The 24,751-nt window shown below is 36.0% G+C and overlaps 2 long non-coding RNA genes across 2 annotated transcripts in view; one reads left to right on the top strand and one right to left on the bottom strand.

Moving 5' to 3' along the window:
- LOC144332846 (uncharacterized) overlaps positions 1-4,879 on the bottom strand; it is a 69,875-nt gene extending 64,996 nt beyond the window's left edge. Inside the window, exon 1 of the long non-coding RNA XR_013401033.1 lies at positions 4,789-4,879. This is a non-coding gene — a long non-coding RNA (uncharacterized LOC144332846). The remainder of the gene's footprint in view (positions 1-4,788) is intronic.
- LOC144332848 (uncharacterized) lies at positions 4,809-24,437 on the top strand. The gene is made up of 4 exons (XR_013401034.1): positions 4,809-5,001; positions 15,617-15,889; positions 18,615-18,699; positions 24,014-24,437. It is a non-coding gene; the product is annotated as an uncharacterized LOC144332848 (long non-coding RNA).
- The last annotated feature ends 314 nt before the right edge of the window (positions 24,438-24,751 follow it).

The raw sequence follows: 24,751 nt of genomic DNA, 5'->3' as shown, positions 1-24,751 counted from the left end.
GCAGAAGTAAGGTGATCTCATTGTGGTTTTAATTTGCATTTCACTGATGATTAGTGATGTTGAGCATTTTTTCATATGTGTCTTGGTCATTTTATTGTACATCTTTTTTCGAGAAATGTTTATTTTTGTCATTTGCTCACTTTTTGATGGGATTATTTGTTTTTGTCCTACTGATTTGTTTGAATTCCTTGTATTTTCTGGATAGTAGTTCTTTGTTGGCTTTGTAATTTGGAAAAATATTTTCTCCCATTCTGTGGGTTGTCTATTTACTCTGCTGCTTTTATTTCTTTTGCTGTGCAGAAGCTTTTTAGTTTAATTAGGTCCCATTTATTTATTTTTGTTTTTGTTGCATTTGCTTTTGGTGACTATTGGGGGAACCTGCCCCTGATAGTTAACGTGGGTTCTTTCCTATTTCATTAAGCATCGGCTGGTCTGAGAAACAAAGGGAAAGAATAAAAAAGAGAGAAATTTTAAAGCTGGGTGTCTGGGGGAGACATCATATGTCGGCAGGTTCCGTGATGCCCCTGAGCCGTAAAACCAGCAAATTTTTATTAGCGATTTTCAAAAGCAGGAGGGAGTGTATGAATAGGGTGTGGGTCACAGAGATCACATGCTTCACAAGGTAATAAAATATCACAAAGCAAATGGAGGCAGGGCGAGATCACGGGACCACAGGACGGGGTGAAATTAAAATTGCTAGTGAAGTTTCGGGCATGCATTGTCATTGATAAAATCTTATCAGGAGACAGGGTTTGAGAACAGACAACCAGTCTGACCAAAATTTATTAGGCAGGAATTTCCTCATCCTAATAAGCCTGGGAGCGCTGCAGGAGACCGGGGCTTATTTCATCCATTTGTCTTCAACTGTAAAAGACAGTCATCCCCAAAGCGGCCATTTTAGAGGCCTATCCTCAGGGGTGCATTCTCTTTCTCAGGGATGTTCCTTGCTGAGAAAAAGAATTCAGTGATATTTCTCCTATTTGCTTTTAAAAGAAGATAAATATGACTCTGTTCCACCCGGCTCACCAATAGTCAGAGTTTAAGGTATCTCCCTTGTTCCCTGAACATTGCTGTTATCCTGTTCTTTTTACAAGGTGCCCAGATTTCATATTGTTCAAACACACATGCTCTACAAACAATTTGTGGATTCCCAACAGCATAGTGCCAGCAATTAGTGATGACCTCCTCACCACATCATAACATAGCAGGGGGCATCGCATGGTGAGAGGGCAAGAACATGCCTGTCAGCTCAGATCTCTCTTTCTCTTCTGATGAAGCCCCACTCTAATGATCTTATTGAATCCTATTTACCCCCTGACGATCCTACCTCCAATCAGCATATGAATTTGGGGATTAAGTGTCCAGCACATGAAATTTGGAGGGCATATTCAAATCATAGCACAGTTCTTTGTGCTTATCTGCACTCATTTCTAAGCTAAAGGATTTTCTGGAATCAGGACCAAAATAGTCTCAACCACCTATTATTGTAATGTACTCAGAGATTGTACCACAAGTTTTTCTGATTCCACCCATTCTTCTTCCTATTTTCCAAACCATCTCCTTTTCATTTCACAAAAGACCCTTACCAACTGGTCTGGGAAACTCAGCCCCCATTGGATCCAAATATTCAGTAGGAAAGGATATAATGACTTTGGGGTTAGTTTTGAAGTGTTTCTTTCCAAGACTTAAATAAGTTTTAGACTCTCAAGGAAATGGCTACTCCCTTGCTCATCTCTCCGTGTGGTGGTGGGAAGAAACAGTTTTTGTTACATGTGTTTTGTATTCTGTACTGTATCATCTATTTTTTTTTTTTTTTTTTTTGACAGAGTTTCACTCTTGTTGCCTGTGCTGGAGTGCAATGACTTGATCTTGGCTCACTGCAACCTCCGCCTCCTGGGTTCAAGTGAGTCTACTGCCTCAACACCCTGAGTAGCTGGGATTACAGGCATGTGCCACTATGCCCCAATTTTTTGTATTTTCAGTAAAGACGGCTTTGACCATCTTGGTCAGGCTGGTCTTGAACTCCTGATCTCAGGTGATCTGCCTGCCTCAGCCTCCCAAAGTTCTGACATTACAGGCATGAACCCCTGTGCCCAGCCATCATCTATTTTTTATAACATTTCTACAAGAGAGATATTTCCTATTGCTTATGTTGCATAAGTAAAACGAAACTCAGAGAAATTTAATTATTTGCCTCAAATTGCACAAACAAGACTTGACTATAGATGTTATAATGGCAAATCAACGAGAATTTCTATGGCATACATGTATTTTTTTATTCTAAAAATGATAACTGAAAATAACGAAAGCAAAAACTACCTGTAAGATAACAATAAAATTTTTATTCCAAATTATATTTAAACTATGTTTAACACTCTCACTGAACACTGTAGATTTGATGAAGTGCTTTACAATATTGTACTATCAGTTTTTTATATTATTCTCCCTGAGTGAAACCTTTGTTTCACATCATTGTCCCCCTTTAAACAGTATATGTGACTTAGCAAGACCATTTTTAAAAAAATCTTTATTCCTAAAATGTATTTAAAAAAAGTTTATCTCCTTCCTTTCTCATCCTAAGAACATTTAAAATAAATTAATTTTCTTTAATTTGCTTCAAAGAGCAAAGTTTTTTGAGACAGAGTCTCGCTCTGTCGCCCAGGCTGGAGCGCAGTGGCGCTATCTCAGCTCACTGCAAGCTCCGCCTCCCGGGTTCCCGCCATTCTCTCGCCTCAGCCTCCGAATAGCTGGCACCACAGGCGCCCGTCACCACGCCCAGCTAGTTTTTTGTATTTTTTAGTAGAGACGGGGTTTCACCGTGTTAGCCAGGATGATCTCGATCTCCTGACCTCGTGATCCACCCGCCTCGGCCTCCCAAAGTGCTTGAGCCGCTGCGCCCGGCCAGAACAAAGGGTCTTTATGATAAGATCAGATTAACTTTCATTGAATCTCTATTTCTAACCAGGTATCCAGAGATTTAAAGGAAATAGAGATAAAACAAAGAAGTCCTAAAATTTCTGTCTAGTAGGGGGAATGTTCTCTATAGTAATAGATTTTTTCATATTCTTGTAAATAGAATTGGAGAAAAAAAGTGTAAATATAGAGCATTTCATTTGAGTATTAATAGATGTCAAAAGAAAATGGTAACTGACTTCCCTTTATAGTGCCACTCCAAAAGCTGTCACTTGAGTAAATTTCAGGAAAAAAGAAAGAAAAAAGGAAGAAAACTTTCTCATCCAAGAAACAAGCATGTTTACCCTAAACTAACTTGATCTTTCTTATTAACCAAATAATTTTAGAAATGTTATAAAGAAGAAAGAGGCAGGACTTCTGGCTATGGACAAATGAGGAGATTGGCAAATTTTCCCTTCCAAAAAGCAATGATAAAATGGAATAAAGTTAATGAAAACATCTATTTTTATGCTCTTTTAATTGATCAAAGGTGATTTTTGAGAAGCTCTTCTGCTTTAGAACTGTTTCACTTTGGGTAGTGACAGTGCGAATTTGTAGTGCTCATGCCTGTGGCTACTCCTCACAGTTCTATTTGGAGTGATAAAGAATTCTCCTAGGCAATGACATTATTGATGAAATAGACAATCTTTGTGGTTTAGAAGCAGGGAGGAATAGTGATTCTACTTGCTTGAGGTTGTGGTCATTGTTGAGGCATAGATATGCTTGTTTAAGGCATGCAGGGTAGAAACTATAGAGGGCCCAAGCTCTCCATGTACTCTTATTCAACTCTGTGTGCAGTCATGAAGGATACTTGAAAAGAACCAATGGAAAGTAAAAGAGATATCAGATTGTAAAAAAATACCCTGAAATTTGAATGTATATCTCTAAATACAAATAGATGTACGAAAAGCTTTACTGGCTCAAGACTCTTGAGAACAATTTCTCTCAAATCATTAGCTTGCCACCTAATTATACAGAAACAGAAGTGACTGCTAGAACATTCGGCTTACATTTAAGCACGAATTAAAAACAGAACGAAACATGGATAGACAAACGAAAACTTAACATGGACATTAGGGAGTACAAACGATGGAGGCGACAGATCTCATAGATTTAGCTCAGGTAAATCTAAACCCTAAAAGAAACAAACAGAAAATACAACAAACAAACAAACAATCCTAGCAAATTTATAAAAAGGTAAAACAAAACATCAATTTATAAGGAGAAAAATAGAATTCAGAGTTGCTGTGATATGCTGTCTATAAAAAATTGAGACATTCAAAGATATAGGACAGTTAAGGAGGGAGAAACAGTCAGTAGATATCAGTTTTATCAAATAAAGACTTCAGAAAAGCTATGAAAAGTAAGTTTAAAAATAGAAGAAAATCATGTCTAAAAAGTTAATAGTGTAATTACAGTGAATCAACAAACATAAAACAAAATAAGGACAGATAAATTATTTGAAGAGGACCCAATGGAAATCATGGAGTTTAGAAAAATGCAATTGAAATTTAAAAAATTCAGATGAGCTCAGCAGCAGATTTGAGGTGGCAGAAAAATTAGTGAGTCTGAAGGTAGATCAATACAAACTATTCAACTGAAGAAAAAACACAGAAGATAAATTAACGAAAAATGAGCAAAGCCTTAGAAATCAGTGTAACACCATAAAGTATATCAATATATGTATAAAGAAAATCTCAAAGCAGGAGAAGAAACAAAAAATTGAAAAAATAATAGCTGACACATTTCCAAATTGATGAAGACATTTCTGTATACTTTTGAATATAAAAAATAAACCCTAACTCCTTGGTAGAATAAATACACAGAGAGACATACTTAGATATATCAACCTGTTCAAAACAAAACGTCAGGTCTTGAAAGCACCAAGAATAAAACAGCCCATTACTTATACATTGGATTACCATCTGAAACAATGGAGCACACAAAACAGTGAAATGACATATTCAAAGTTCGAAAAGCAAAACAAACCCACTTTGAAAATAAAGAATTCTCTCTCTAGCAAAACTCTTCTTTAAAAATGAAGGCAAGGTAAGGATACTTGGAAATAAACAAAGGCTAAGATAGTTCATAGCAGACCTTCCTTTGAATACTAAAGTCCACGAGACCTAAAAGAATTGATATCAGATAGTAATTTGAACTCACAGAAATAAATAAAAAATCTCAGAAGTGTTAAATATGTAGATTAACAAAAAGCAGTACATATGTATTTGTTTATTTCTTCTCTTAACTTCTTTAAAATATATGACTGATTAAAGAAATATTTACAATACTGTATTATGTGGCTAATAATTAAAGAAAGTAAAACCAGAGCAAGGTGAAGAGAGGAAATAATAGAGATTAGAGTAGATATCCATGAAATTAAGAAAATACAATATATAAAGTTAATTAAACAAAAATTTGTTCTTGGAATATGTCGACAGTACTCACAAACCTTAGCTAGACTAAGAAGAAAACAGTGAAAACACAAACTACCAAAAGGAGAAACAAAACTAGAGACATCACTACCAACCCTACACAACTGAAAAGGATATAGGTAGATATAATTAACAACTTTATGACAATAAATTGGACAACCTAGATAAAATAGACACATTCCTATGAAGGTAGCAACTACTAAAATGACTCAACACAAAGCACAAAATCTGTTAGACCCATATAATATGTAACAAAATTAAACTTGTAATTAGAAATAGTCCCTTTCAAATAAGCCCAGGTTCAGGTAGCTTCATGGGTAAATTTTATGAAATATTTAAAGAATAAACAATACACAATTAGTCTTCAAAAGTTTTTGAAGAAGGGGGACTACTTTCCAACTTATTCTAGGAGGTCAGTATTATTCTGAGACCAAATCTAGACAAAAGACATGACAGAAAATGAAACTAAAGGTAAGTATTCATCATAAAAATTACGCAAAAATTCTTAACAAGGACCAGGTTGGCACTTCACGCCAGTAATCCCAGCACTTTTAAGGCAGAGGTAAGAAGATAGCTTGAGGCCGAGAGTTTGAGACGAGCCTAGCCAACATAGAAAGATCCTATTCTACAGAAACATTAAAAACAAAATAAAACAAAAAATCAGGCATGGTGGTGTGTTCCTGTGGTCCCATATACTTGAAAGGGTGAGGTGGGAGATTTGCTTAAGCCCAGGATGTCATCTGCAGTTAGTTATGATGGCACCACTGCACTCCAGCCGCTGTGAGAATGTGAGACCCTCTCTAAAAAAAAATACAAACATTAAAAGTAAAGAAAACTAAAATTCTTAATATAATATCAGCAAAATATCAATTAATTGTTAAAAAGGTTGTACACTATGATGTTGTGATTTGTCTCAGAGATGGACGTTTGACTAACATCTGAAAACTAATTAATGACTTCATCATATTAATATAATAAATCATGTTTGGTAAATTTTTTTCTATAATAAACCAAATAGTAAATATTTTAGACTTTGCAGTCCATATAACAGCTGTTAGAAATTATTCAGCTATGCTGAGTAAGTAAATGGGCACGTCTATGTTCCAGTAAATATTTGTTTACAAAAGTATTTACTCACAGGTGGAAGGCAGAACTTGGAACATGATTTGTGTTTGCCAATCCTAGGAGAAAGAAGGAAGGAAAACAACATAATCATCTCAAAAGAAAAAAAAAATGTCAAAATCCATTATCTTGTCATGATAAAAACTCACAAGAATTTAGGAAGATGAGTGGGACCCATTGGCACAATGGATAACATGTCTGACTATGGATCAGAAGATTCCAGAAATTAGGAAGAGAAGGGAACTCCATCAACCAGCTAAAACATGAAAAATCCACAGTTAACACCGTGGTAAGTGGTGAAAAACTGAATGTTTTCCCCTTAAGGTCAGGAACGGGACAGTAATGGCCACCCTCACCACCTTTATTCACCAAGGCACTGCTAGTTCTCGCCAGTAAAATAATGTATCCCCTAACCCTTATGTGCCTCAAAAACCAAAAAGCTATCCATATTGGGAGGTAAAATTATCTTTATTCACAGTCATATAAACTAACATAAAACTTAGTATACAAGTTTAAGTTTAAAGTTAAACTTTAAATCACAAGGTAGAAAATATTTGAAAAGTAAAAGTGTTTATATCACAAAAAAAAGAAATAAGTAGTATCAGAACAACGTGTCCAAATGGTGACTACTTTTGTGCTCACTCTTATCCATGATTGCAGAGGAAGCAAGGGTGTCCTGACAACGAGGCATAAATACTACAGCCTAGTCAGAAACAACGTAGTTGTAGATGCTGGGTCAAGAGAACTCCAAAGCTGAAATAAATAGTGTTTTGAAAATATTAGAAGTTCATTTTGTTGATCCTCAAATAAGCAATTACTCAAAATTGAAACTGAATGCAAAGCTTTGCTCACTGGTGTGGAGTAATCGTTTCTCCTTTGTACCCTAATTTCTCTCTTCCCTCTAGTCCAAAATTAGCTGCTTGAAGAAAAAAGATCAAGGGTTTAGCCAAAATCCCTGTTTTCCCAAAAGGACTGACAGCCATACACATCCATCTGAGTAAGCTGGGGAATTTGGGGGAGGTGAGACACTCAAACACATATGGCCCTGTTGATGTAGGCACACACATCCCCATCTTGTGCAGCAGAGGTGCCTGAATTCAACTGATAGGATTTGAACAAATTTCGCAGCACAGGAAGAAAGCAAAGAGGATGTTGTCAGTAAAGCCAACTTTCAGCCAACTTAATGTACTATTGTTGTGACTTCCTCTGCTAAATGCACATTTGGCTTTGGCTTACATACTTTTACTATGAATACTCAAAACCCCAGAGGGGATTATCCTGATCTGGAATGGTTGCATGGAGAATAGTACTAATAATATCAGCACATCACATCCCAAATGACCTTTGAGATAAAGGACTCTGTGATGGATGATTTTGCTGATTGGAACCTATGACCAAGTGAGGCAAACCTGGAAGCACTCATTGATTTAATACTGCTTAAACATGGCTACAATGTATACAGCAACTGAAAAGTACCTATTAGTGTTCTACTGAAGTAAAACTGAAGTAGAAGTAGTAGTTCTACTTCTACTGAAGTAGAAGTGAAGGAGAACACTAATAAAGCAATAATTACAATACTATATTATATGGCTAATACTTAAAGAAAGCAGAATCCCTAACTTACATAGGTCTCATGAGTCTGTGACCTGATATTGTCCATTTAGGGAGGGCCAACTGAAATTCAGTGACTAACAAGATAAGACGAGACAAAAATACTTCTCATGTCAAATGGAAGTTCAGGAATAAACAGGCCTCCAGTAGCATGACAGCATTACATGAAAAAGTAATGGTTAGGTCTTTGTGGGACAATGTTAGACCATTCTGCCATCTGAAGCACCAGTGTCAGTTCAGTAAAACCACCAGTTCACAGAAGTCTCCTTAATTGTTTGGAGCTGGTTCACTGATGCATTAGCTAAGCTGAAAACTGATTACATGTAGTAAGTTACTGTAGCTGTAACTCAGTGCTTGCTATGTGGTAACTTCATTCAGTGGGTAGAACTAAGTCATTTTTAATAACTCTTGCTGGTGCTTCCCCTGATGGAGATTGCTTGTTTTACTTATTCCTGGGATATTTCTTGCAACCGGTTTTGTTTTAAATTTAGAAAACTACAAACTAGCAGATTAAAAACAGATAAAACTATCTGAATGACTCATGCAGTTGCTCATGGTAAGTGTCCATTCTCTGATGAGACTAACTGAAGCTGCTGATGGAGACTACAATACCTAGAATGCCACCATTGTTGCCTGGATGCATCATCATACGGCACATGGAAATATCTCCACAATTATAGACTAGGGAAAAAGTAAAAGATTCTGTTTCTGATGCAGGGGCAACCATTACATACCAGATTTGTGAGTCTTGCCAAAGTTCGCTGAGTCCACCTCACTTAGTATTCCAGGTCCATACACCTTTGTAAGGAAGTTTGGCCACTGAATGAGTATGTCTCCAGAAAAAGATCATTTTCTCTTGGCTGCTCCACGGGTTATGATAAAATAAAAAAGAGTGGTAAATGGACCTATTCTAAAAATTCAGATTTCTGTCCTGACCATTCCTGGGTATGATGGTTCTTTCTTTCTTCTAATGGCAAATCCAGGTTTGCCTGATGGATGCAGTTTTAGTGTGGCAGCCCATCCAAGATGGGTCCTAGGAGAGATAAGCTTAATTCTGACTTAGCCACCTGGAGTTTTCAGTTGGGTTGACATAGGCCTTCACCATAAGGCTAATAATCATTTAGTTGATTACTACACTGCTCACCAAAGTTACCCACATGGAGCAAAGTCAGGAATATAATATAGTTCTGTAATTTTACAATTTTTTTTCCTCTTGTATGTGAACATTCCCAGTGTAAATCCTGAATGTAAGGAGGGGCTGATTGAAAAATATAGTACAGTCATAGCTATTATAAAGAGCTGTGCCTAGATTTTGGTAATGGAGGGGAAATAACAACCTAGGAACTGGAGGAGGGAGCATCTCAGATCCTGGAAGCTGTTGGGGTCGGGGGAAGACACATTTATAATCTTTGCCTTTTGAAACTTCTCTATGAACCTTCCTTATGAAGTAAAACACTCTGTGTAGCTCTCCAAAACTATTGAAAGCACCTTAAATGTAGCAAGGTTTGTGGTCAAGAAAGGGTTAATTTAGAAGGCCTGGGTGACTCAAACCTTACACATTCCAAAGTAAGGCCTGTGTCCAAGAGGATCCTTTGGCAGGATCCTAAGTGATAACTGCTAAGCCCTTGGAATATTCTCTTGATAGAAATGCTTTTGTATGCCCTAATCAGTTGAGGTTGTCCTAACATTGTGATTTACAGTGAAGGACTCTTTTATCTCTGGAGGGGATGAGTATCTGAGGTTAGTTGCATAGGCACTGCATGCCTGTGTGACTGATCTTCAATAATATCCCTTTACTGCAAGGCATGGGTTGGCAACACTTCCAACATTAGACAATGCTGCTGGAAGAATTAAGATCATCCTCATGAAACTCTACTGGGAGGGGACATCTCAAAACTTGGCCCTGTTTCCTTTGTACCTTGCTCCACGAGCCTTTCCCATTGCTGATTTTGACTGGTATCTTTTCACTGTAATAAAATCATAACATTGAGTAAAACAAGTTTCTTTTTTTTTTTTTTTTAGTTCTATGAGTCATTATACTGAATCATTGAGCCCAGGGGTGGTCTTGAGGTCCTCTGATACAGTGTACCATCCCCTGCTAGAGGCCTCTTACCATGCTCTAATTGCCGTTCCCCTGAACGTTACTGGGGAGTCAACAGAAAAGATTAGGCGGTGGTCCCAGTTCTTGTACCTTCAGGCAAAACATACCACAGCTCCTACAGATATCTTCTTCTCCCACTCCTGTAGCTAGTAATTTTGAGGTGTGGAGGGATCACTTGGCTTGTGGTATGGACAAACATGACAGATTGTACAGACTGACCTAAGACACTTCATACAAACAAGAACTTAACTCAATTATTTGAAGTAACTATGATGCCTAAGAACAACCAGCTAGTCAAATGCATCCCAAGACTGACGTAAGTCACACCTGGAGGGACCTCACAATTTTAAACAATACTTTCTTGCCAGAGACACCATGTGTGCTCCTCGGATTATACTTCTTATGTGGAAGTCAGGCATTTTCTTGCCAAAACACAGTAACTTTCGCTATAGGGGTGGTCATAAGAGACCTTCAGGGGTTTAAGAAAACAACAACAATACATCATGTAATCCTGGATGACTGTAGAGATCTCCCAGAGGCATAATAGACTCAACATTTTTGCAGGCTCTGTGGTGATGTATTTTTTTTCAAATGAATAAAAAGGTGGTGTAAAATGTGTTCCTGACTTTCGCTGAAGTGAATAATGACACCACTTGAGCCATGGAAATCATTCAGGTCTGACTCTACTCACTGAACAAGGGTTGTTACGAATAATAAAATCGCCCTAGATTTCCTCCTTGTAAGCCAAAGAGGAGTCACACATTCATTAATACATCCTGTTAGATCTGAATTAATTACTGGACCAAGAGATAATTTCAATATAGAAAGACAGCCACGTGGCATTTGCAGGTAGATCTTGATGGATTATGATATTTGATTAGCGGGCTTATGCTGGGTCCCTAGGCCATGGCTGAGATCAATGCTGCAGATTAACCTCATCTTGCTGATTCTAGTCCTATTTGTTTTAAACTTAGTTACTCTATGAGAAAAAAATGAACAGTTATGGTCCCAGCTTCTGTTGGTCAGATTAGAGTGGTCAACAGATTGATATAATCATGGAAAACTTCATCAAAAGTCAAATGAGTGTCAAAACTAAGGATAGATATTATTAAGAGACAATTTTCCATGTTTGTTTTTATCTTTTCAGTGCATCTAGCAAGTCAGGCACTAATTGCTCTTTGTTAAGGACTATTTTTCCAATGTCGTTTGTAAGTATAACAGCTTTGGAAGACGAAGATAGTGTTCCCCACTGGAATGAAAGCAAAGCATGCTTGTTGACCATTATGAAGATTCTAGTTCCCTAAGCCCAGGGCTGCCTGACAGCATGTGCAGCAGGTATCCATCTGTGCCCATCCATGTCATTCAGGTGAGGTGAGAGGAAGTCAAGCAAATATGCTGGCGTGTATGCCACCTTTTGTGCAGTAAGTGATACAGACCTTTGTCTCTCACCTAGGAGTCTTTTGTCTTCTACTAGCGTCTATGAAAATACGACAGACTAATTTGTTAGCTTGTAAGTAAGATAAAATATCAGACCATTCACAGCAACAACACACAGAGTAGGAGTAATTCTGCTTGGGATCATTCAAAATATACCCTCCATGGTTATCATAAAAAATCACTTTTGAACAGCTCCTGGGACATTGTTTTGTCAAATTCAAAAGAACATAGACTTTGGAATCAGAAGGATCAGAAAAGAAAATACAGGCTCACTATTTGAACATTATAATAATATCCATAATATAAATATATTATGATGAATAAATGTAATTGCATTAATAATAAAGCTATTATTTAGCTCCTGGCCTAATAAAATCAATTGACGATTTTTTTTTTTTGATATTTCTAAAAGAGTTGGAAACTAAATTGAGAGGCACATAAAGAAAATGAGCACAAATAAAAACATTAAATAGAATACATGTATAAGTCACATACTTATTTAAGGAATAAATTGAAAATAAAGCAAAAGTAAAAACAGAAAAAAGCTATAATTATATCATATAGAACAAATAATTGTTAATATTTTAATGTATGTTCTTTTTAATGTAATTTTTAATAGTAGATTTTAGAAAATACTATGTGTTTTGCATCCTAAAGTAGAAGCAGCTTGATATTGGTAATGGTGAATTTATTTTCAAGAAAGAAAATATGTTAATATCACAATCCAGAAAGCTTGGCTGTTGAATTTTTGTTAAATCTACTAGTTAAGAACATAAATGGAACATTCATAGAGACTTTTCTTTAGCCCAACCATCTGGACACTTGCTGTATTTTGATTAAAAGCAAAAAAGCCCATTTGACTAAAACTTATAATACACTTAAATTCCGGGCTTCCATAGAAAGAAAACCAGAGATAAAATAACATGTAAAAACTGTGAAAAAAAGTCATTGTTGCATCAAAAAATTCCATTAATTATAGTAATTATCTATGATTGGAACTCTTAAAACATCTGCAGTGAAACAAGTGGCTATGCTTCAACATGCTCATTTCATATTTCAATCACTTAAATATAGCTATTGTTAAGGAATTAGTTGGAAGTCATTAAGAAAGTAACTTGCAAAAAACCCATTCTGCCATATGAGAAAGACAAAATTGAAGAACTAATAAAAGAAAATGTGCCCAAACATTATGATCTCCATCATTAAATATAAATTAGTATAAAAACGAAGAACATCCAGTTGACAATTAACTTCAATTGTATGTCTTTATTTACATATTTAGATCATTAATTCTATTAGCTAATTAAAGTCTGCAATAATGTAATTGTAATGAATCCTCATTCAGTGAAGCAAAAACTATTGATTTATTCAATGAACATTTTTTCAGGTAACTTCTATGTGGAGAAGGTAACTTCTATGTAGTTTTTCATGTGGAGAAAACGTGGTAATGCTTCCAATTCTAGTGATTTATTTGAATCACTGTAAGTTTGGATTCAAAATACCTTCAAAACTGAGAATACATATTGAAAACACGAAAGGTATATCACACGATTTTTTTGTGTGTGATACTATAAACTTATAATAGAAAACAACTTACAATATACATTTAAAATACATTATTAAATTGAAAGGATGAACAAATACTATGCGTCATCTCAATGGATAAAATAAAGAATGTTAAATATATTAAATGAGAAGAGTATATTACACATGGGTTGTGGGGCTGTAGGTAAATCTATTATTTGTGCTTTTCCAATTTCTAAAATTGTAGCAATGTACAACTATTTATTTTGTAATCTAAGGTACTTGGTTTTTTTTTTAAATTTATTTTTGGTTTTTTTTTGAGACGGAGTCTAGCTCTGTCACCAGCCTGGAGTACAGTAGCACAATCTTGGCTCACTGCAACCTCCACCTCCCGGGTTCAAGCAATTCTCCTGCCTCAGCCTCCCGAGTAGCTGAAACTACAGGCGCGAGCCACCACACCCAGCTAATTTTTGTGTTTTTAGTAGAGACAGAGTTTCACTATGGTGGCCAGGATGGTCTCGATCTCTTGACCTTGTGATCCGTCTGCCTCAGCCTCCCAAAGTGCTGGGATTATAGGCTGAGGTACTTATTTTTAAAAGAACAAAAAGTCTTATATCCCATTTTCTCATGTTTGTATTATATTGAATAAAGTAATATAGTTAATACTAATATACAAGTATAATCAAAACAGAAAGACTCAAATCAGATGACATGGCTTTTATTCTGGGTCATCCATTAATGATCTCTTTGATTCTGAGCACAAGAGTTTTGGCCTGTTTTCCTCTACTTGTATTTTGATTGATTTTGACTCGACTAACTCTATAATCTTTTTCACCTCTAAGAAAATAATTATTATTGTTAAGTTATCTAGGAGTCATAATGCCAGACTACTCCTAAAGCATATCTTTGGGGACGAACGAAGCAATCTAAATTGGGGAGGTGCTGTCTTCTATAAATCAGACAAATGGATTAAGACCAGGGCTACTTCATCTTACTGATAGACTTGCTTCTAAAGATCTGTGTATACCTTGAATTATTCCAAATGTTTACCCATGTAATGTTAAAAATGTTTTCTCTGTATTTCACATTGATTTCCTTTCTTCCTTCCCTCCTTCCTTCCTTTCTTTCTTCCTTCCTTCCCTTCCCTCCTTCCTTCCTTTCTTCCTTCCTTCCTCTCTCTCTCTCTCTCTCTCTCTCTCTCTCTCTCTCTCTCTCTCTCTCTCTGTCTCTCTCTCTCTCTTTCTCTCTTTCTCTCTTTCAGACGGAGTCTCGCTCTGTCGCCCAGGCTGGATTGCAGTGGCGCGATCTCGGCTCACTGCAAGCTCGGCCTCCCGGGTTCATGCCATTCTCCTGCCTCAGCCTCCTGAGTAGCTGGGACTACAGGCGCCCGCCACCGTGCCCGGCTAATTTTTTGTATTTTTCGTAGAGACGGGGTTTCACCATGGTAGCCAGGATGGTCTTGATCTCCTGACCTTGTGATCCACACGCCTCGGCCTTCCAAAGTATTGGGATTACAGGCGTAAGCCACCGCACCTGGCCTTCACATTGACTTTCAATTGGATATAGCTCTCAGACTTTTAGCAGTAAGTTTTAGACCCTTTATATTTCCACTCAGTTATATTAAATGGTGAAGAAATCTGTGCATAAACAATTCAGAATAATGAAGCCCTTAACTATTTCAACGAGGTCTATTAACAGCGATCTGCTTTGATAAATGAAAAAATATTAGTTATTTGTTTAATGGCTAATACAAAATGGAATTTACTGCTTTGATAAAATAAAAATTAGAATTTTTGTCTATAAACCCCTACTTTTGGAAGATATTTAGTATTTTAAATTATTAGGACTCTGAAGTGTGTTTTCCTTGATTGAATAATTCATTTATTCACTGAGGAAATATTTTATTGGAAACCTACCATGTGCCAAGAACTATTCCAGATGCCGAGTGAAAGAACTCTTCCAGATACCAATAGTGAAAAAAAAAAAAAATACTGTCAACACTACATCCACAAAAAATCAGTGCCTTGATAAAGCTTATATTTAAATGATTCATGAAGAAGAAAATATATGTAAACTGTGCAGTATACTTTTTAATGATAATTTCAAAGGAATTACATAGCACAAAAGAGAAAAAAGGAATTAAGGTGCAGTTATGAATAGGGTGGTATGAAAGAAAGACTCACTGAGAAAGTGACTCATTTAAGTAGTGGAAGGTACAAATAAAAAGGTTGAAAGTCGATGTGTCTCCTGCAGGTTCTGACAATAACAAATGGGACTCTATGGCTGTTGAGCAGTGCCAGGAATCAGGGAGAGCAGCAGGAGATGGGGTCAGAAAGAGAACAGGGCAGATTGGGTGATGAGAGATCCAAGGGGTAAGGAAGCATTGAGCTTTAGGAGCAACTGTGAGTCTTAAGGAGACCTTGGTTTTATTCAGTGATAGGGATACCACAGCAAATTTTGATCAGAAGAGTAATATCAACTGACTCCACTTGGACCACATGAAAACGAGGAAGGAGAATACTACAGCAGCCTGGAAGCCGGTGAAAAATGATAGCAACACTATCTAAGGTGGTAAAAAAATTGGTGAAGAAAAGCTCATTTGGAACTATTGCGGAGATAAACGTATTTGCAGAGACAGCATGAAAAATCATGAACCACTCCATGGGTTTTGCCCTGTGCAAATGGAAGCAAGGGAAGAAAGTAAAGAGTAACTTACAATTTTTTTTTTTCTTTAAACCAACACTTTTAAACACAACTGTAAAATGAATAAAAATATGTAACTTCTCCTGCCATATCTCATGCATCATGTTGGGACAAGCAGTCAAAGTTCCTGAATCAATAATCATTTTGATTATACTGTTCCAGAGAAACAATGTATAAAAACATATTCCAGTGCAATTTCTATGTAATCTGTTCCTCCTGTCCCATCAAGTGTGACAGTGTATTATTATGTATTGACAGAAAACATCAATATGGATGATGTTAGACAGTGGGAGGAAAGCATTTTTGTGTGCTAGTTTTGTCTTTATAATAACAGCATTGATCTTTATTTCAGCTAACTTGTTTTCAGCAACTCACAGCTAATTTACCCATATCTACATTGGTATGAGCAATAATATGGTGAATGTCAGATGGGATCTGCAATTCATAGGAACAGCTCCGCAGCCTAATGATTTTTGTCAAATGTGAATTAATTATTAATCTGATTTGTCCTTCTTTGTTCAGAGCTCTGCAAATGTTAGTAAATCAGGGTCTGCTCAAACTTTTAGTAGAATTGATGTGATAATAAGCAGCTACTTTTTGATTTGCTTACTTTCCTCTTGCCTGATGAATAAAATATCCTTGTACTTTTATGGCCTTGGGATTATCATTTGCTCAATTTTAAAATTACTTACTCAAAATGAACTGTTTGCTTAGTGATTTTTATATTTTATATATCTTTTTTGTTAGAAACTTTCAGCATTCTTCTTTAAATAATATGAAAGCTTCCTCCTATTCTCAGGTTAACAAATCATGATAATGCTGAAGAAAAGAGGCTTGGAAATTGAATTAAATCAATTAATAGTTGTAAACACGCTATTTTAAAGAGCATCACATTCCTTTTCTATGTTATTAAATTTAAAAATATCTGCTGACAAAGATTGTCTCTCCTTGAGCTAACTTTTTTTTAAAAAAATTGTTTTTTAGAGACTGAGTCTTGCTCTATTGCCCAGGCTACAATGCAGTGGTGTGATCACAGTTCACTGTAACCTCAAACTCCTGGGCTCAAGCAATCTGACATCAGTCTCCTGAGTAGCTAGGACTATAAGTGTGTGCCGCCACCGCCCAGCTAATTTTTAAACTTTTTGTAGACCTGGATCTCAAACTCAAGGCCTCCTCAAGGGATTCTCCGACCTTGGCCTCCAAAATGCTGGGATTATAGGCATGAGCACAGCCTTTGACCTAACTTTAGCTTCTCTGAACCCTCTGTTGGACTAGACCTGACCTTGGTCTTTCATGACTGTCCTTGTAGAATTCAGTTTGAGCAAGAATCCTACTTAGTCAAGTTAGAAAAAAAAAAAAAAATTCCCCTTTCTTTGTATCTGACCACCTTCTATACTTGATCAAATTCCTCATCGTCCAGACTCAGTATCTTCTCACGCTGGCTTCCCTTCAGCAAGAATTCTGTTCAGTTGGCCTAGCAAGAATCTCCCTTACCTCTGACATTTTCTCTTAGTAAATATTCATCCTGTGATCCCCCCAAACCTCCTCCTTAGCTGTAAATCCCCACTTGTTCTTGTTGGAGTCAAAATTGATCCCAATCTGTCTCCTCTACCTAAAGACTCTATTGCAGTGGTCCCCATATCTACTGAGATAAAAGTCCTCTGTATCCTCTTTAACAAGTGTCATAAATATTTGTTTTCCTTTAACATTACTTCACAGGCTTATAATGAGCATTTAACAAGATAACATATATAGAATTCCCAGCAGAGGACCTGGCCTTAGTTTCTGCCAGCGGTTTTGTCAGTGTGCCTGTTAGGTTGGAATGGGAGGCAGACAGTGTGCCCTTTAAATCAAATCATTTCCCTTCAGAGACGACAGAGAGCATGCTGGCTATTTACACACAGTATTGTCACTATTTGATCTATTCAGCTAGGGATTTAGTCAAATTACTAACTGAATTGGTGGAAAAACAAGCACATTTTATTAATTGTTATATGAATGATTATATGAAATCATTATTACACTAGTTACCTGAACCATTTATTGACAGATAAAACCTATAAGGAAAGCTCTACTTTCAAATGATTTGCATTCCCCATTGAAAAGTTGAGAAAGTTTATATCCTTCTGGGTAAGGGTGCTTTTTTTTTTTTTATTAATATAATATGACAGCAGCTAGAAGCTCAGAAGGCTGAGTGGGCCATGTAAAATTTTATTTTAGCTGACGTACGAACTGGGCTCTCAGAGGTTGTACCAAACAGCCTGACTTCTCAGTTCATACACATGAGTGTGACAAGCAGAAAATTAGACACCTGGCAGCTACAAGTGTTTTGGTTTTATGTTTTTAGATACATGGCCAAGATTACTTTGTGACTGCCAAATTACTACCTTAATTGAAAAGCAGAGAAACACATTAGAATTTTACCATCTAGAAAATCATGTTAAATCTTTGCTTGGAAATGCCTTCATTAGCAGAAAGAAAGAAAAGAAGTTTCCTACCAGACTTACCTTCCATCCATGGTGTAGGGTTCAGACCCTGAGAAATGTCTGACAATACTGCTGAAAACTATGCTTGAAATGTTGATTTCACTGCTAGAAGCCATTTAGGGCAAAAAATATAACTGAATGGCTTAGGGGTTGATGCAGTTATTTGCTTACCTTACTAGTGGTAAGTGCAAGTCAAACTTCTGTATTTTTGTTATTTTATCTTATTTTCCATTTTACTTACAGGGTGCTTTTATGGGGCTTCTCTACTTAACACAATCCTGAGATTTAACACAGGATGGAAAAGAAAGCATTATAAAACTTTAGTAATGTAGATCAAAACTAAAAGTTACACTTAACTCTGACATTCACTTTGAACAAAACCTAGAAAGAACAGTACATTTGAACTAAATAAAATCCAAGAGGCAAATATGGTACTTACTGTTCTACTGTGAGGTAGTCAGTCATAATTTAATGATAGGATATCTGAATATGAAGAAAAAAAACTGGTGACAAAAGTGTGAGAAATGTATCTTACTGCTTGATAACAATATATACCTCATAAAAAGGGGGGGCTTAGTGCCCAGTTTCTGAAAGAAGGTCTTTTTTGTCCTTTTTATTGCATTTTTCAAGTTTATTTAAGCTAGCCAATTGTGACATAAATTTGGTTAAGCAAAGACAAATATGCTTGGACATGTGATTAGAGCTCTTGTGTACTTTCTCATTTGTCCATATAGCTGTTCCCTGCCTATCTACTTGCCTACACAGTGTTATGATGTCTTAGTTCATTAAGTTGGCTATAATAAAATATCATAGACTAAGTGGCTTATAAACAACAGAAATCCATTTCTAATAGTTCTAGGGGCTGAGAAGTCCAAGATCAAGGCACTGATAGGTGTGGTATCTGGTGAGGCACTATTTCCTAATTCCTAGAAGACAATCTTTTTGCTGCATCCTCACAGCCTGTGGAAAGGACTGGCAACTCTCTGGGATCTCTTTTATAAGAGCACTAATCGCATTCTTGAGGGCTGTACCCTTATGACCTAATTACCTCCCAACAGGCCTCATTTCCTGATACCCTTGCCTTGTGAGTCTTGGCAGGAGGGAGGTGGTCTTAAGTAAACTGTAATATCTGTTACTCAGCATTGGCTATATCTTGGTTAGATAAACAGTGAAGAAGGTCAGAAAAAAGAAATGGGGTCTAAATGGCAGCTACTGGCCATTTGTGCCCAAAGACCAATTATCTTAGAAAGTCTACTAAAAAATAAGCCCCTTGTCAGGCTCTTGGTGCTTTAGCTTTTCAGAACTGGCATAATTGGTCTCTCTACAGGGGAAGAACTGAGCATGGAAATGGGACCATCTTTTGGAAAATAAGCAAAATGGAGAAGGGAAACTGAGGTGAATGCTAATAGAAACTCTTTCTGCCAACATGTAGGAAGGAACTATGGTTGACTAATAAGTAAACAAAGAATATTAATGAGGAGATTTAGATTTATTAAAAAATCAAAAATAAAGCAGAAGGCTTATTTCACCACCTGTCTGCTGCTCCAAAACATAACATGAAGAAGGAAGACTATTAGTACCAAATTATGTAAGATAGCCATTACATGTATAGCAAACATTTTCTTCCTTTTGGTCATCAAAAAATTAAACTAAGAATAAAGATTCTCTCAACATGAAAAAGTCTTTCTTCTAGAATAATTGATATAAAACCAATAAATGAAATATCCAAAGTGATATTGGGTGACCACCAGAATTTGTGGAAGATTATCATACTTTAAATTCTAAATTATTGTTTTCTTTTATCTACAGGACTGAAAATTTTCATTTGCTTATGACCTTAAATGTATATGGAAGTTTCCTTTTGAAAGTCTTATTTATGATGTGCATGCTTATTTAAACAATGAGCTTTTTAAAAATCACTAGGTCAATTTATTTTTCTTCCTTTTAATTTTTCTTACATTTCTCCTATTTCCCCTTTACACACGGCTAATCCCTGAAAACTTCTGATATAGTAAAAAGTATCCTGTTGGTTCACTTTATTAATCTCTTTTACTTTTGTACAGGATTGTTTATTTTATTAATCTCTCTTACTTTTGTACAGGATTGTGACCTCTAGAGAGCAGAGGCTGTATCTTTTTCATTTGCATCTTCTGAGCATCTATTAAAATGCTTCATATACAGTGTCTCAGTACATAGTAATATTTATTGTTCAATAAATGAATCCATGAACTCATTCTTCATGAAGTTATGGAAGGTAGGATAATCTCTTATATAAGAAATATTGGGAAGTAGATTATTCCAGGCATCTGTTTCTGCGTAACAATTTCTACAACACTTAGTGGCTTAAAGCAACAACTGCAATTCTGTTGGTCAGGAATTTACACAAAACTCAGCTGGGTGATTCTTATGATCCAGTTAATGATATTCATCTGATAACTGGATTGGGCTAAACTGGGCTCCTTCCATCTCCATGTAGACTCAAGGCCTCTCCAGTAGGCTAGTTGAACTTTTTATAGGATGGCTCAGGGATCCAAGAAACCACAGCAAAGGCTACCAGTCTCTTTGAATTTTAGGTCAAGATCTGTATAGCTTTACTTTGGCCATACTCCATTGATCAAAATAGTCCTAAGTCAACCCAGATTCAAGGCAAGGAAAAATAGGCTGTATCTAAAGGGGTTGAGTATAAAGAATTTGTGACCAGTTTCAATCCACAATATATGAAGGCAAAAAAAGAATAAACAAGCTATATATTTAGTTTCATTCTCTATGCCTGCATCAGGTCTATATCCAAAAAAACTTGAATAGAAAAAATACTTTTCAGAAAGGCAACATTATTTGTTTGTATTTCTTAAGCATTTTTTAGCAGAGATTTCCCTGGCCTTGACTATTTTACTTGTTTAAATTCTTTCAATGTCTAAGTCATTCTGATGTATTCTTTTCACTATCTCTGTCATTATCTTTTTTCATTTTTATTCTGACTGCTGTCAACCCCCAAAACTGGCCAGGTCCTTGGTTGTACATGTACTATATCGATTCATTTCTGTATAGGAGCCAGGAAGACGGCAGGCAAGGCTCCTAGAATCCTCCTCCACTGACCCATTGTCCCTTGTCCATACCACTTCCAGATTTCCTTTCTCTAAACTAATTATTATTTTATCATATTCCTGCTCATAAAACTATGAAATTCACTACAGGAATTCCTCAGTGATATTGCAGATCTGGATCTACATCACTACTGTAAAATGAATATCACAAAAAAAATGAGTCAGAAATTTTGTGATTTCCTAGAGCATATAATATGTTTACACTATACTGTAGTTTATTGTGTGCATTAGTATATCTAAAAAACAATGTACATACCTCAATTAAAATGTGCTTTATTGCTAAACATTGTTAATAATCATCTTGAGCATTAGTCTCACACTTCTCCCATGAGTGAAGACTCTTGTCTTTATAATGTTCCTCAAATGTGCTTTGACTTCTCCTAGATCTCCGCTTTGGCTGATGTCGTGATGTCGTTCCTATTGTCTAGAGTTCCATCCCTCTGGCTCTATCTATGGTACCACAGTTATCTTTTGGGCTCTGTTTTTATGAAATTGTAGCTCTTGTGACTAAAATTATTTCTTCCAAGAATTTCTAGGGTTTTTTTTTGTTTGTTTTTGTTGTTGCTGTTGAGACAGAGTCTCACTCTGTCGCCCAGGCTGGAGTGCAGTGGCGCAATCTCGACTCACTGCAAACTCCGCCTCCTGGGTTCACACCATTCTCCTGCCTCAGCCTCCCAAGTAGCTGGGACTACAGGCGCCCACCACCTCGCCCAGCTAATTTTTTGTATTTTTGGCAGAGACGGGGTTTCCCCGTGTTAGCCAGGATGGTCTCGATCTCCTGACCTCGTGATTCGCGCGCCTCGGCCTCCCAAAGTGCTGGGATTACAGGCATGAGCCACCGCGCCAGGACTTCACTATACTTTTTAATGCAGTTCTTATATAATAAATCCCTGCCATATTAATATTTACAAAACAATTGTTCTTTGTAAAAATAATATATTCCTAATGAGTGGAAAACCTGATTTGCACATTGTAAAATCTTAATAGAGTTTGGAATGAATAAATGAATTAGTGAATCAAACAGCCAATAGTAGAATTTTTTCATAATAATTTATTTATTAAAAATACATACTATACAGTGGCAAAGTAATTTTTGGAGAAAAACTGGGAAAATATACAGCAGAGATTTCAGACATATGATTAGGAAAATCACTACCTGTGTTCTCTAAACAAGAAGGGAAGAGTTTCTTACCAAAGAAAACGTAATAAAAATACTCCTTAGACATAAAAATTCCAAATGTAAAAAAAATTCAGTCATATTTGAGTCAAATATGATCAGATGCTGAATCAAATTCAAGTATATTTGTGGATTTTAAATGGGTTTGCAAAAATGTCCTTATGTGTAGTTATCAATATTTTAAAATATATCTAATTGTAAAAGTCAAGAAAATGAATATGCAGTTTTACTTTGCTTTGTGAATTTGAATGTTTTGAGCATGAGCAATGCTATTTTTGAATGTGCAAATATAATCAACAATGCACAATTTTTATTAAAGCCGATGTACAAAACACTTTGATTTTACCAAATATTTGTTTTCCAAAAAGAGAATTGGCTGAGTTTATTAAAGCAATGCAAGTTTTGCACTTTGAGAAACAGACCTTTAACTTACTATAAGATATCCCTGAACAAATGATACTAAATGCAACTAGAGAAGTAGCCCAAAACATTGACCTGAATTGTGTTGAAGTTTCACAAAAGGTTGAATTTGAATTGATTTTCAGTTCTGGTAACATTATTTAGTAGTTCACTTGTGATTAACTAAAGCATATTATTGATTGCTTTGACTTAAGAAAGTCCTGAATTTGGAGTTTTACATGGCTAGAATAGATATGAGCAACCTTGAGATATTATTAAAACTGTTTTAAAGTCTTTAACATTTATAAGAATGCCTTACTTTGCACTAATATAACTCATGTTCAGTCTGTAAATGGTTCAATGATTTTAGTCCCCTATTTTATGTCTCTTTAGGAAGTCCCCCAGTATCTCAAAGGCAGTATTCATAATTATATGGAAATTTCAATGGCTTTTTTCCAGAACTGTGGAACAATTCAGTAGTCTCTATAAAATGAATATCAATAGGCAGCCTGGTAGCCATATGAAACTTGTCAAAATTTGGTCAACATATAATTTTCTGCACTCCCCTTTAAAAATTTTATGTTTTTCAAAATGTCTTTTTTTTTCCTTTGAAGCACTCAAAACTTGCAACTCTACATCTCCTATTTTATCTGTATTCATTAGTTTATAAATGTTCTAATTCAATATCCTATTTAAAATATTGTTGAAGGGTCAGTTTGAAATATATTTAAGGAATAAAAATAAGAATATTTATGATAATAACAAGAACATTAACACCAATTACAATAACTACCATGTTCAATAGAATATTGTTCAATAGAACATTGACTATCCTTTGAGTTAGTCTGATCTTGTTTTATATATTATTTCACTCTGTATTGGTGGTCATCTCATGGGAAGGTAGTGTGTAGTTTTTATCTTTGCTTTTCTTTTGTTTGCTTGTTTGTTTGTTGTTGTAGTAGATAGGATCTTGCCATGTTGTTCAGGCTGGCCTTGAATTACTGGACTCAAATGATCCTCCAATCTTGGCCTCCTGAGTACATATTCCCAGGTCTATAGATGAAGAAATGAAGGTTCAAGAAGACTGAACATCTGGACTAATTACCTGACAACTAAATGGCAGAAATAGTATTTAAGCTCAGGCCTAGCAGATGCAAAGTCATGGGCACATGTCAAGTATGTAATATTGTATAGCCTATTAACTCATCAATTCATTCACTAGAAGGTTGAATTTCTTATATGTATCAGGAATAGCATAAAAGGTTGAGAGGAAAACCATCAAAACACAAGATCCACATGCAAGTTCAATTTATTTCAACAGAATTTTAATTATTTGCCCTATACTAGTAGTTGTGTGAGACACTACTGATACATAAAAAGATAAGTAAAAAACTGTAAAATTCAATAACATACTATACTAGGGGACTATAAAAGGACAGAGGAGAAATGGAAGATAGACTTAAAATTGGGGTGGTCATTGAGTTGAATTTTAAAGGAAACAGGAAGCTCTTTCTCATTTGGAAGCTTTGGGAGGGGCTTCCAAATAGATGTGATAGCACATGCAGAGATAGAGAGATGAGAAAGTATGCACATAAGCACTTCATGTTTCTTCATGCAAAACTTGAGATGAAGCAGGAGAACTAGACACGACTGCATATAAGAGAAAGTTTTGTCTGCCCAAACACACAATGCTATTATAT

The sequence above is a fragment of the Macaca mulatta genome, chromosome 1 (assembly GCF_049350105.2).
Source record: "Macaca mulatta isolate MMU2019108-1 chromosome 1, T2T-MMU8v2.0, whole genome shotgun sequence".
NCBI classification, from domain to species: Eukaryota; Metazoa; Chordata; class Mammalia; order Primates; family Cercopithecidae; genus Macaca; species Macaca mulatta.
The sequence above is the reverse complement of the archived record's forward strand: the minus strand, read 5'-3'. Positions and strand labels throughout refer to the sequence as shown.